This window comes from Sminthopsis crassicaudata, chromosome 4 (assembly GCF_048593235.1).
Source record: "Sminthopsis crassicaudata isolate SCR6 chromosome 4, ASM4859323v1, whole genome shotgun sequence".
Taxonomy (NCBI): Eukaryota; Metazoa; Chordata; class Mammalia; order Dasyuromorphia; family Dasyuridae; genus Sminthopsis; species Sminthopsis crassicaudata.
The window spans coordinates 303,406,470-303,420,598 of NC_133620.1; the positions used below are offsets into that span (position 1 = coordinate 303,406,470).

Here is a 14,129-nt window from a genome sequence, read left to right on the forward strand (position 1 = left end):
CAAAAATAGCCAAATTCCAAGAATCTGTAATAGCCAATCTTGATCACATAGAACATACAATGAAACACAGCATCCTTCTCTTGGAAGAGAGTAAGGGGATCATGGGAACAGAATTTTGCTCACTTTCTCAGGAAAGAGCCTAGAAAATATTCCTAAAGATTATGAAATTCTAGGTTTAAAAAAAGAATATGTTTTCATAAGTTTGCATAAGCTGTATTCTTATCACTGCTGCTGATTAAAGAAGAGAAATTTTAAAAATAAAAGCAAATTTGTGAAACTAAGAAGATGGAGTTTGAGAACAGAATTAGGATTTCTGGATCACAGCTTAAATAAATGGCAAATTTATAGGCAGAGATGAAGTATACCTAACAAAGATTAGTAAGGCTGTATTTCTCTTCTTTAAATTAAAAATGAAACTCAATATAATTAAGGACACAGAGAGCAACTGGATGCCCTCCATGAATTCAAATCATCACATCTATATGAATTATATAGATTATTGAATGAATTGGAAATATGATCCCTGAGCCAGTCAGTGATCTTTAAAGATTGCTGAAAATAAGACAAATGTCATAAGACTTCAGAAAGGCAATTGTCCCTTTTTTAAGGGGAAAGTGGGGGTCTGCAAACTATAGCAAGTGACTTTTATTTCTAGAGAAAAGAAAGAAAGATAGCTAGAAAGACAGACAGAAGGAAAGGAGAAGAGAAGGAGAAGAGAGGAGTGAAGAGGAAAGGGAGAAGAGAGGGAGAGGAGAGGGAGAGGAGAAGGAGAGGGAAAGGGAGGGGAGGGGAGAGGAGAGGAGAAAGGAAGGGGGAGGGAGGGAAGAAGGGAAGGAAGAAAAAAGGCTTAGAATGCATTAATAAAGAAAAGCATATGGTGTAGTAGATAAAAAGCCACCCTCAGAGCCAAGAAGATTTATATTCAATTCCCACTTCGGATATATACAGTCTTTGTGACCCTTGGCAACTAACAGCCTCTGAGTGTTCTAGACTACTCTTGAAAACTAACAGAATTTCCTATACCAATGAAATCACAGGTCCAGCCCCTGTAACTGTCATGATGAGATGATTACTGAATATCCAGGAAAGGAAGTAGTGATCAAAAGTTAACATGGCTTCATTAGGAATAAACCAGGTCAAACTAGCCTCATTTCCTTTTTTGAAAGAGTTATTCATACTATGACAGTATGACGTAGTATTGGAACTATAGTTAACTACATTTCCAAGTGTTTGCTAATAACTCCTAAGCCCTCCTGGGGATATGTAGGCTACTTCTAAGTTGAATATAGCTATGTAGAATAGAATGGCTACCTGACTATATATGACTTTCTTTAATTTCTTTCATTAATGACTTTCTGTCAATTTGAAAAATCTTGAGTGGACTTGGGATTTATATGTGGAATGATCATTTGATAATAACTTTCCATAAGAAAAAAAGGGAGGAAGATAAAGAAAATTGGGGAAACTGGTATATTTTCTTAGGCACTTCTGCCCCACCCTGTATCTTACTAGTTCAAATTTAATTGGAAGTCCTTTAAACAGTCCTTTACTCCTTGCTTAAATTTACTGGACTGACTTGCTGGTTATGCTTTAACTTTGAAATCCTTTATTCTGTTGAATTGCCCTGGCAGACTCAGTTTTGGGGATTTTTTTTTTTTTTTTAGAAACAACCAGAAATCAAAGACACCTGTCATGGGACTGGCAGTCTCTCTGATTTATTTCTCCACTCATGTTACCCCAGTTCCTTAATTACTATTTCAGTATATTTAAAAGGACCTTGCAATTTGGTATCAGGCCTCTAAAAGTTTGGGATTTGTTTGCCTTGATGGTCTAACTGTGCATAATCTGCTCAGAAATCTGATCCTTTCTACAGTCCTGTCTGTTCCTCTAGGTAAGGACAGGTGGAGCTACTCCAAGCCTCACCCTTCTCCCCTGCAGTGGGTTGCCCTTCTAAATGGGCAACACAATTATCTTGAGATTTGCTGCCCTATAAGCAGAGGCTGAGTTAAATGGCCAAATGACCACAGACCTAACTCACATGAACTGTCCATATGCTCCCCAACTGCAGAGGACCTGACATGATTGTAATAAGGAGCTCTGTGTATTGCTGATTAACTCTGGGGTTATCAGGAAGAGACTTGTCCTTGCCATAAGTCCTTGCATTGCTCTAGCTTAACTTTGGTTATTATTTGGTTTATTTACTTTACATAGGGTTGGTCAAAATTATGGTGCTAAGACTCCTTTTAGAGGAAGGTAATTCAAAGATTTGAATAGTGAGAAGAGAGAGAGTGTGGAATGTTGTGCCACAGTTCTCTTTTAATGTCCTGACCCAGTTTCCCTAATTGTCCTATTCAGTTACTCTGCCTCAGGTTATAATCATTCCCTCTTAAAGTTAGGATAAAGGTCTTATATCTTAGATCTTGGGCTATAGTCATTCTCTCTTAATGTTTGATGGGATAAAGGTCTTTATCCATTTAGACATCATTAAAATATCAGGAGTCTCTCCAGTACCTCCCATTATGTCATCCTAGGTGTCTCCCTTCATTAGGTCAGCCCCATCCAGGTACCTCCCCCATTATGTCATTGTTTGTGTTACACTATAAAAGAATCTTGTGTATTTGACATGGGGGCTGGATTCTTTGAGTCAGCCATGGGACCAACCATGGATCCATTTGGTTCCAGTAAATCTCTCCATTAAATAAAATTAAAAAAAAAAAAAAAATCTTAAGTGGAAAGTGTCTAAAATAGAAATAATTGTCCCTAATGCTGATTAACATTTTTTCAATGGTTTGAATAAAATGGTGAGGTGGCTAAATGGCAATTCATATGAAAGAGATCTGGGGTTTTAGTGAACTATAAGCTAAATTGCATGACATGGTAACCAAAAAAGCTAATGTGAGAAAGATCCAATCAGAAACCAGGGAAGCCACAGACATATAATTCTGCTCTGGTCAAAAAATTATTATGTTTAGTGCTGAATGTCACATTTTAGGTAGAATGCCAAGTTGAAGAAAATGGTTGGAAGATCATGACATATAAGGATTAGTTGAGGTCAGTTTATAACAAATTAAGACTGAAGACGTAGATGCATCATTTACATTTTATATTAGATAGGATCATATGAAAAAGGAATTAGATTTACTCTGTTTGGTTCCAGAATATAAAACTAGGGGTAGATTTTGGTTTAATGTAAGAAAAAGCTGGGGGCAGAGCCAAGATGACAGATAGGACACACTCTTTTTTCTGATCTTCTCTTATGACCATTAACAAATTAGCAAATTCAGCCTCTGAATTGGTTCTGGACTGGCAGAATCCACAAATATTGGGAGTGCAGCAAATTATTTAAAAAGATAATTTCGAAGATTGCCAGAAAAGAGTTGTTTTAGTGAGGCACAGAGGGAGGTGGCCAGGTGCAGGCAGGCAGGCAAAACACGGAGTCCAGCACACACACTGTGCAGACCCTGGGCAGAGTGAGGTCTCCACAAGGTGGTGCAGACTGCACACAGAAGAGAAACTACAAGGAGGAATCTACACCAGTGTTAGCTACTCTGCCCTGGTTGCAAGCCAGTAGATTAACAAAGAAGTTCTAAAACATCCAACACAAACACCAAAGGCAAATAGTGAACCCTGAAGAGCCAGAGTCACACCAAATCTGGCCACACCCACTTAGTTCTGGGAGTGAATCAGCATGATCCCAATGCAGCCGCAACAGGTTGGCAAAGAAAACGTGGAAAAACTCCCTTGCCTAAAAAGCAGATACCAACTTTTTTTTTTTTTAAATGAGTAAAAAAGCAGAACTCTAACAACAGATAGTTTTTATGGTGAAAGAGAAGAACAGATTTCAAAACCCTAAGGAGACTAAAAGCAGATCATCTCCAGATGAAGCCCCAAAAGGTGATAAAACCTGGTTCCCATTACACAAGACTTTCCTAGAAGAAATTAAAAAGGATCTCAAAAGAGAGCTAGAAGAAAAATGGACAAAGGAAAGGGAAATTCTGAAAGAGGGTATGGAAAAGGTATATAACTCATTAAAAGATAGATTTGACAAAATAGAAAAAGAAAACTCATGAAAAACAGCATTTGTGAAATGGAAAAGGTAAAGAAATCCCAGGAAAACAGAATTTATGAAATGGAAGAAGTAAATAATTCCCAGGAAAACAGAAATTGGGAAGTGGAAAAAGAAAATAACACTGTAAAAAAAAAAAAAAAGAATTTGTAAAATGGAAAAAAATTCTATAGACATAAAAACTCAATTAAAAACACAATTGGACAAATACAAAAAGAAGTTAAAAAAAAAAAAAAAGTAAATGAGGAAAATAATTCACTAAAATTCAGAACCGAACAAATGGAAATGAATGATTCCATGAGACATCAAGAATCACTCAAGCAAAACCAAAATAATGAAGAAAAAAAAGAAAAATATGTAAAATACCTACTTGGGAAAACTGACCTGAAAAATAGGTCTAGAAGAGGCAATTTAAGGATTATTGGACTCTCTGAAAACCATGATGAAAAAAGAGCCTAGCCACTATTTTTCAGGAAATCATCAAAGAGAACTACCCTGATATCATAGAATCAGAAGGTATGAAAATATTCACCGAACACCCAGGAATATTGTGGCTAAATTTCATAATTATCAGATCAATGAAAAACTATTAAAAACAGCCAAAAAGAAACAATTCAAATACTGAGGACAACAATAAGGATTACCCAGGATCTAGCAGCTTCCATCTTAAAGAATGGAAGGGCCTGGAATGTGATATTCTGAAAGGCAAAAGAACTTCGAATGCAGCCAAGAATAAACTACCCCACTAAAGTGAGCATTTTCTTCCAGGGAAGAAATTGGTGAATTCCAATTATTTGAATTGAAAAGACTACAGCTAAACAAAAAAACTGACCTCCAAATATAGGACTCAAGAGAAGAGAGTAAAAGAACTCTTAAGAACTGTATTTCTGTTATGGGTACACTTAGAGAGTGCATATATAATTTGATTTTACTGTTATATATAAAAAAAGGAATTAGAGATAGAAAGGGGATGGTACCAGAAAAAGGGAAAACTGAAGATGAAATGAGGACAACTAAATCTCATGAAAAGGCAAAGGAAACCTATTACATGAGGGGAAAAAATGGAGAGGGATAATCATTGTTTGATCTTACTCTCTTCAGATTTGGTACAAAGAAAAAATATTAAACATATTTAGTTTATAGAGAACCTGATCTCTATTTAAAAGTGGGAGAGGAAAGGCAAAAAGGTAAAGGGTAGGCTAAATAGAAGGGAAAATAGAAATAATAGGGGGAAGGTAAAAGAAAGAGGGAGAAACTCTAAAGGTGGAGAGATTTTAAAGAGGTAGACTGCTTGAGGTAAGTGGTGCTTATAAATTAAATACTGGGGAGGAGAGAAAGGGGAAAAGGAAAAGTATAATCTGGGGATAATAAGATGACAGTAAATACAGAATTAATAGTTTTAACCATAAATGCGAATGGGGTGAACTCTCCCATAAAGTGGAAGTGGATAGCAGACTGGATTAAAAGCCAGAATTCAAAAATATGTTGTTTACAAAAAAATACATTTAAAGCAAAGTGATATATACAGGGTAAAGGTTAAAAAAAAACTGGAGCAGAATCTATTATGCTTCAAGTGAAGTAAAAAAAGCAGGGGTAGCTTGCAAAAGCAAAAATTGATCTAATTAAAAGAGATAATGAAGGGCACTATATTTTGCTAAAGGGTACGATAGATAATGAATCAATATCAATATTAAATATATATGCACCAAGTGGTATAGCATGGAAATTCCTAAAGGAGAAGTTAAGAGATCTAAGAGTTAAGATAGTGGGAGATCTCAATCTTGCTCTCTCAGAACTAGATAAATCACAGCACAAAATAAATAAGAAAGAAGTTAAAGTGGTAAATAGAATACTAGAAAAGTTAGGCATGATACATCTTGGGAGAAAATTGAATGGAGACAGAAAAGAGTAAACTTTCTTCTCATTAATTCATGGAACCTATATAAAAAATTGACCATATATTAGGACATAAAGACCTCAAAATTAAATGCAGAAATACAGAAATTATAAATGCATTTTTTCAGATCATGATGCAATAAAAATTACATTCAATAAAAAGCCAGGGGAAAATAGACCAAAAAGTAATTGGAAACTAAACAATCTCATCCTAAAGAATGAATAGGTGAGAACACCAAGAAAAGGTCAAAATGGGTTCATGACCTAAGCATAAAGAATGAGATTATAAATAAATTGGAGGAACATAGGATAGTTTACCTCTCCAACTTGTGGAAGAGGGATGAATTTATATCCAAAGAAAAACATTACTGATCACAAAATAGAAAATTTTGATTATATCAAATTGAAAAGTTTTTGAACAAACAAAACTAATGCAGATAAGATTAGAAGGGAAGCAATAAACTGGGAAAACATTTTTTACAGTCAAAGGTTCTGATAAAGGCCTCATTTCCAGAATATATAGAGAATTGACTCTAATTTATAAGAAATCAAGCCATTCTCCAATTGATAAAATTGTCAAAGGATATGAACAGGCAATTCTCAGACGAAGAAATTGAAACTATTTCTAGCCATATGAAAAGATGCTCCAAGTCATTTTTAATCAGAGAAATGCAAATTAAGACAACTCTGAGAAAACACTACACACCTGTCAGATTAGCTAAAATGATAGGGAAAGATAGTGCAGAATGTTGGTGGGGATGTGGGAAAACTGGGACACTGATACATTGCTGGTGGAATTGTGAGCACATCCAGCCATTCTGGAGAGCAATTTGGAACTATGCTCAAAAAGTTATCAAACTGTGCATACTCTTTGATCCAGTAGTGTTGCTACTGGGTTTGTATCCCAAAGAGATCTCAAAGAAGGGAAAAGGACCTGTATGTGCAAGAATTTTTGTGGCAGCCCTCTTTGTAATGGCCAGAAACTGGAAACCAAATGGATGCCCATCAATTGGAGAATGGCTGAATAAATTGTGGTATGTGAATGTTATGGAATATTATTGTTCTATGAGAAATGACCAGCAGGATGATTTCAGAAAGGCCTGGAGAGACTTACATGAACTGAGGCTGACTGAAATAGGAAGGACCAGGAGATCATTATATACTTCAACAACAATACTATACACTGATCAATTCTGATGGATGTGGCCACCAATAGAGCACTAAAGAATTGAACCAGCTACATGCAGTGAAAGAACTCTAGTATATGACTATGAACCACTACATAGAATCCCAATGCCTCTATTTTTATTAGCCTGCATTTTTTATTTCCTTTATGGGCTAATTATACACTATTTCAAAGTACGATACTTTTTGTACAGTAAAATAACTGTTTGGGCATGTATACATATATTGTATTTAATTTATATTTTAACATATTTAACATGTATTGGTCAACCTGCCATCTGGGAGAAGGGGTGGGGGGAAGGAAAAAATTTGGAACAAAAGATTTTGCAATTGTCAATGCTGAAAAATTACCCATGCATATATCTTGTAAATAAAAAGCTATTTAAAAAAAAAAAAAAAAGAATGAATAGGTGAAACAGCAATAATTTCATCCAAGAGAATGACAATAATGAGACAACATGCGAAATTTTGTGGGAAGCAGCCAAAGTGGTAATAAGGGGAAATTTTATATCTGAAGATGCTTACTTGCATAAAATAGAGAAAGAGAATATCAATGAATTGGACTTGCAACTAAAAAAGCTAGAAAAGGAGCAAATTAAAAACCCCCAATCAAATACCAAACTTGAAATTCTAAAAATAAAAGGAGAGATTAACAAAATTGAAAGTAAAAAAACTATTGAATTAATAAATAAAACTAAGAGTTGGTTTTATGAAAAAGCCCACAAAATAGATAAACCTTTAGTTAATTTGATTAAAAAAAAGGAAAGAGGAAAATCAAATTGTTTGTCATAAGAATGAAAAGGGAAAAGTTTTTACCAAGAGGAAATTAGAGCAATAATTAGGAGTTTCTTTGTCCAACTTTATGTCAATAGATTTGATAACCTAAGTGAAATGGAAGAATACCTACAAAAATAGAGGATTGCCCAGATTTACAGAGAAAGTAAATTGCTTAAATAGTCCCATTTTTTAAAAAAAGAAATAGAACAAGCTATTAATCAACTCCTTAAGAAAAAAATCCCCAGGACCAAATGGATTTACATGTGAATTCTACCAAACATTTAAATGGTTTAATGTTAGGAAAACTATTAGCATAATTTACTATATCAACAACCAAATTAACAAAAACCATATGATTATCTTAATAGATGCAGCAAAAGCCATTCCTATTAAAAACACTAGAGAGTACAAGAATAAATGAACTTTTCCTTAAAATAGTCAGTAGCATCTATTTAAAACCAAAACCATCAGCAAGCATCATATGTAATGGGGATAAACTGGAACCATTCCCATCAAGATCATACTAAAGATGACAATACTACCTAAACTAATCTATTTATTTAGCGCTATACCAATCAGCCCAAAAAACTATTTTAATGACCTAGAAAAAATAACAAAGTTCATATGGAAAAACAAAAGGTCAAGAATTTTAAGGGAATTAATGAAAAAAAAAAAAAAAATCAAATGAAGGTGCCCTAACTGTACTAGACCTAAAATTATATTATAAAGCAGTGGTTACCAAAACCATTTGGTATTGGCTAAGAAATAGACTAGTTGATCAGTGGAATAGGTTAGATCCAAAGGACAAAATAATCAACAACTCTAATAATCTAGTGTTTGACAAACCTAATGACCCCAGCCTTTGGGATAAGAACTCAATGTTTGACAAAAACTGCTGGGAAAATTGGAAATTAATATGGCAGAAACTAGGCATTAACCCACATTTAACACCATACACCAAAGTCAGGTCAAAATGGGTTCAAGTCCTAGGCATAAAGAATGAGATTATAAATAAATTAGAAAAACATAGGATAGTTTACCTCTCAGACTTGTGGAAGAGGGATGAATTTATATCCAAAGAAGAACTAGAGATCATTATTGATCACAAAGTATAAAACTTTGATTACATCAAATTGAAAAGTTTTTGTACAAACAAAACTAATGCAGATAAGATTATAAGGGAAACAATAAACTGGGAAAACATTTTTTACAACCAAAGGTTCCTATGAAGGCCTCATTTCCAAAATATATAGAGAATCGACTCTAATTTATAAGAAATCAAGCCATTCTCCAATTGACAAATGGTCAAAGGATATGAACAGACAATTCTCAGATGAAGAAATTGTAACTATTGCTAGTCACATCAAAAGATGCTCCAAGTCATTATTAATCAGAGAAATGCAAATTAAGACAACTTTGAGATAAGGGACCTATATGTGCAAGAGTGTTTGTAGCATCCCTCTTTGTGGTGGCCAGAAACTGGAAACTACATGATGCCCAGCAAAAGAACTCTGGGAGATGACTATGACTACATAGAATTCCCAATCGCTCTATTTTTGTCCTCCTGCATTTTGGATTTCCTTCACAAGCTACACTATTTCAAAATCTAATTCTTTTTGTACAGCAAAACAACTGTTTGGACATATATAGATATGTTGTACTTAATTTATACTGCCATCAGAAGGAAGGGGTGGGGGGAAAGAGGGGAAAAGTTGGAGCAAAAGGTTTGCAATTATCAATGCTGAAAAATTGCCCATGCATATATCTTGTAAATAAAAAAGCTATTATTTAAAAAAAAAGACAAAATAAATAAATACATAAAATAACTGCTGATAGTATAAAATATTTGGGAATCTATCTGCCAAGGGAAAGTCAGGAACTATATGTGCAAAACTCCAAAATACTTTCCACACAAATAAAGTCAGATCTAAACAATTGGAAAAATATCAAGACTTGGAAAGATTGAGCAAATATAATAAAAATGACAATACAAGCTAAACTAATCTATTTATTTAGTGCTATACCAATCAAACTCCCAAGAAACTATTTTACTGCCCTAGAAAAAAATAACAACAAAATTCATCTAGAAGAGCAAACGATCAAGAATTTCAAGGGAACAGGGGCAGCTAGATGGTGCAGTGGATAGAGCACCCACCTTGAATTCAGGAGGACCTGAGTTCAAATCTGCTCTCAGACACTTAATACTTCCTAGCTGTGTGACCCTGGGCAAGTCACGTAACCCCAGCCTCAGAAAAAAAAATTTAAAAAAAAATAATAATAAAGAATTTCAAGGGAACTAATGAAAAAGAAAATCAAATGTAGGTGGCCTAGCTGTACCAGATCTAAAACTATATTATAAAGCAACGGTCATCAAAATTATTTGATACTGGCTAAGATAAGTTGATAAGTGGAATAGGTTAGGTTCACAGGACAAAATAGCAAATAACTATAGCAATCAATCTAGTGTTTGACAAACCCAAAGACCTCAGCTTTGGGGATAAGAATTCACTATTTGACAAAAATTGCTGGGAGAATTGGAAACTAGTCTGGCAGAAACCAAGCATTGACCCACACCTAACACCATATACCAAGATAAGGTCGAAATAGATTCATGATCTAGACATAAAGAAAGATATTATAAACAAATTAGAAGAACATAAGACAGTTTACCTCTCAGATTTATGGAGAGGGAAGAAATTTGTGTCCAAAGAAGAACTGGAATAACTGAACACCAAATAGATAATTTTGATTATATTAAGTTAAAAGGGTTTTGTATAAACAATTAATGCAGATAAGATTAGAAGGGAAGCAATAAACTGGGAAAACATTGTTACATCCAAAGGTTCTGATAAAGGCCTCATTTCTAAAATATCTAGAGAATTGACTCTAATTTATAAGAAATCAAGCCATTCTCCAATTGATAGTCAAAGGATATGAACAGACAATTTTTAGAGAAAGAAATTGCAGCTATTATTAGTCATATAAAAAGGTGCTCCAAATACAAATTAAGACAACTCTGAGATACCTACACACCTGTCAGATTGGCTAAGCTGTCAGGAAAAGATAATGACAAATGTTGGAGGGGATGTGGGAAAACTGGGACACTGATACATTGTTGGTGGAATTGTGAATACATCCAGCCATTCTGGAGAGCAATTTGGAACTATGCTCAAAAAGTTATCAAACTGTGATCCAGCAGTGTTACTACTGGGCTTATATTCCAAAGAGATTTTAAAGGAGGGAAAGGGAGCCATATGTGCAAAAATGTTTGTGGCAGCCCTTTTTGTAGTGGCTAGAAACTGGAAATTGAATGGATGACCATCAATTGGAGAATGGCTGAATAAGTTGTGGTATATAAAGTTATGGAATATTATTGTTCTTTAAGAAATGACTAACAGGATGATTTCAGAGAGGCCTGGAAAAACATGAAATTGATGCTAAGTGAAATGAGTAGGACCAGGAGATCGTTGTATACTTCAACAACAATACTATATGATGATCAATTCTGATGGATGTAGCTCTCTTCAACAATGAGCTGATTCAAATCACTTCGAATTGTTCCTTAATGAAGAAAGCTATCTACACCCAGAGGAAAGACTATGGGAACTGAGTGTGGACCATAACACAGCATTTTCACTCTTTCTGTTGTTTGCTTGCATTTTTGTTTTCCTTCTCAAGTTTTTTTTTTTTTTCCTAGATCAGATTTTTATTGTGCAGCAAGATAACTGTATAAATATGTATACATATATTGCATTAATATATATTTTAATATATTTAACATGTATTGGACTACCTGCCATCTAGGGGAAAGGGGGGAAGAAGGGAAAATTTTGGAACAGAAGATTTTGCAAGGGTCGATGTTGAAAAAATTACCAATGCATGTTTTGTAAATAAAAAGTTATAATAAAAAAGACATATATTGGATTACTGCCATCTGGAAGGAGTAGAAAAATGGAAGGATAAAATTTGGTACACAAGGTTTTTCAAAGGTGAATGTTGAAAACTATGCATATATTTTGAAAATAAAAAGCCTTATTAAAAAAAAATAAGAGGGGACAGCTAGGTGGCGCAGTGGATAGAGCACCAGCCCTGAATTCAGGAGGACCGGAGTTCAAATCTGGTCTCAGACACTTAGCACTTCCTAGCTGTGTGACCCTGGGCAAGTCACTTAACCCTAGCCTCAAAAAAAAAAAAATAAAATAAAATAAATAAACAGTTATTATTAAAAATAATAAGAAAATAAGAAAAAACTTCCTAACAATTAGAACTATCCAAATGTCAAATGAGTTGCTTCTCAAGGTAGTGTGTTCTCCATCATTATTGAATACATGTTAGAGATACTATATACACTAATTTTCTGTCAGGTGTGTTTTGGATTATGTGACTTCTAAGTTTCCTTCTAACTCAGACAATATTCTGATTAAAATTCTGAAGCTTAATTCACAGTCATTATCGGAATTTTTCTAACATAAGTCTCATAATCCTTCCAGTCTCCAATAAACCAAGTATCAATAGAATTGTTCTCAAATCACCAACTATGGTCCTGAAATGACTGTTCCTCTGCAAAAAGGCAGAAAAGCATAGCTATTAATTATCCAAGAGTCAATTTTTCTCAGTTCCCTTTTGGGAGTTTGATTTTTAAAATCAACAAACCCAAACCCAAAAATATAAAAGCCAAACAAACAAACCCCCAAAAATAAACTACAACTGTTCCTTCCCATCCTTGTTCAAACCCAGAAAAGATTCCCATGTTGCCAGAATGAAACTGAAAAGCTTAAGTTTTTATCTGTAAGTTCTCATTATATCTCTCCAAAGCAGTTAAGTACATACCCAGGAAATCAGAAAATTGACCTACGTCTAAGATCTCAGACCACTACTATTACTTCCCCATCCTCCCGACTTTCTACCTTCTCCAAAGGTACTATCACTATCCCATTTCCTTCTCATTCAGCTTTCCTATCCTATTTCTATTCTGCTCTCTTCTTCCAGTCCAACTTTTTCTATCCTACACTCCTGCCCCTATCAGCACATATGTAAATTTCCTTCCCTTCATCCACTCACAAACTGCTCATTGTCCCTTGGATGAGCTTCTCCCCAGGTGTGACCCAAAGAAGTGTAAAGATTGAAAAAAAATACCCATTTTTGTGTTCCCGTAGATAGTGAGGCAACTCTTGTTCTTGTGGGTACACCATTTGAATTGTTTGTTGCAGATTCGCTGAGCTCCTAGTGCATTGCAAGATGGGCAGAGTAGGCCATTGGAATCATTTTGGGGGATTATTTCCTCTTGTAACACAATGGATGATAATGGTCTGTTCCATTCCTCTTTCAAGTCATGCCATGAAAATGGTGGCACCAAATGTTGCTGTCCCAAAAGGTTGGATACAAGAGGTCCATCTATCTTTCCCTCAGCATTTCTTTTTTCTTTGTCTTCATTCCTGGCTTTTACACATGATAGGCAACTCAGATTAGTAGAGCTGTTATTTTGAACTTCTCTATGTACCCTCTTGGGTCCTTCAAAGAGAAAGAAATAGAAAGGAAAATGACTTTAAAATATCTGTTTTTTCTTATGTTCTCCACAGTGAACCATACTTAGAAATTTTTTAGCCTTCAGTAAGATTGAATCTCTATCCATATAAAAACCAATTCTACCTCAGCCCCTAATTAACATCATTTAAGAATAACTACACCTTTCATTTTTATATAGTTCTTTATTACCTCCCCAGTCTTTTCACAAACACTATTGTATTCCATCTAAACAATCTTGTAAGGAAGCATGTAAAAGTAAGATCTTCATTTTACACATAGCGACTCTGAGGTCCAGAGAGATTTTTAAAATTGTTAAATATCACAGAATTATCCAATGTCAGAGACAGAATGCCATTTAGTCCCATCTATATCTGAACAGGGATCCCTTCTACAATATCTCTGACAAGTATTTATTTGACACCCCCTTAAAAACCTTAGTGATAGAGGACTTGGTACCTCTCAAGGCAGTCTATTCTACTCTTAGCTCTAAGTTTCAGAATGTTTTTCCTTACATTCAACTAAAACTGGCTTCTCTGTCATTTGCATTCAATGCACTTCAGGGATTTTGCTATCTTGGACAAATCATTTAACTTCTCTGGGTTTTTAAATTTCTAAATTGTTTAAAAAAAAAAAAAGTTTAATTAATTGGTCTTTGAGGCTCCATCCAGCTCTAAATCTA

The 14,129-nt window shown here is 34.6% G+C and overlaps 1 long non-coding RNA gene across 1 annotated transcript in view; it reads right to left on the reverse strand.

The window, feature by feature from the left end:
• LOC141541311 (uncharacterized) overlaps positions 1–14,129 on the reverse strand; it is a 43,604-nt gene that overhangs the window by 14,941 nt on the left and 14,534 nt on the right. Inside the window, exon 2 of the long non-coding RNA XR_012481740.1 lies at positions 13,061–13,435. This is a non-coding gene — a long non-coding RNA (uncharacterized LOC141541311). The remainder of the gene's footprint in view (positions 1–13,060; positions 13,436–14,129) is intronic.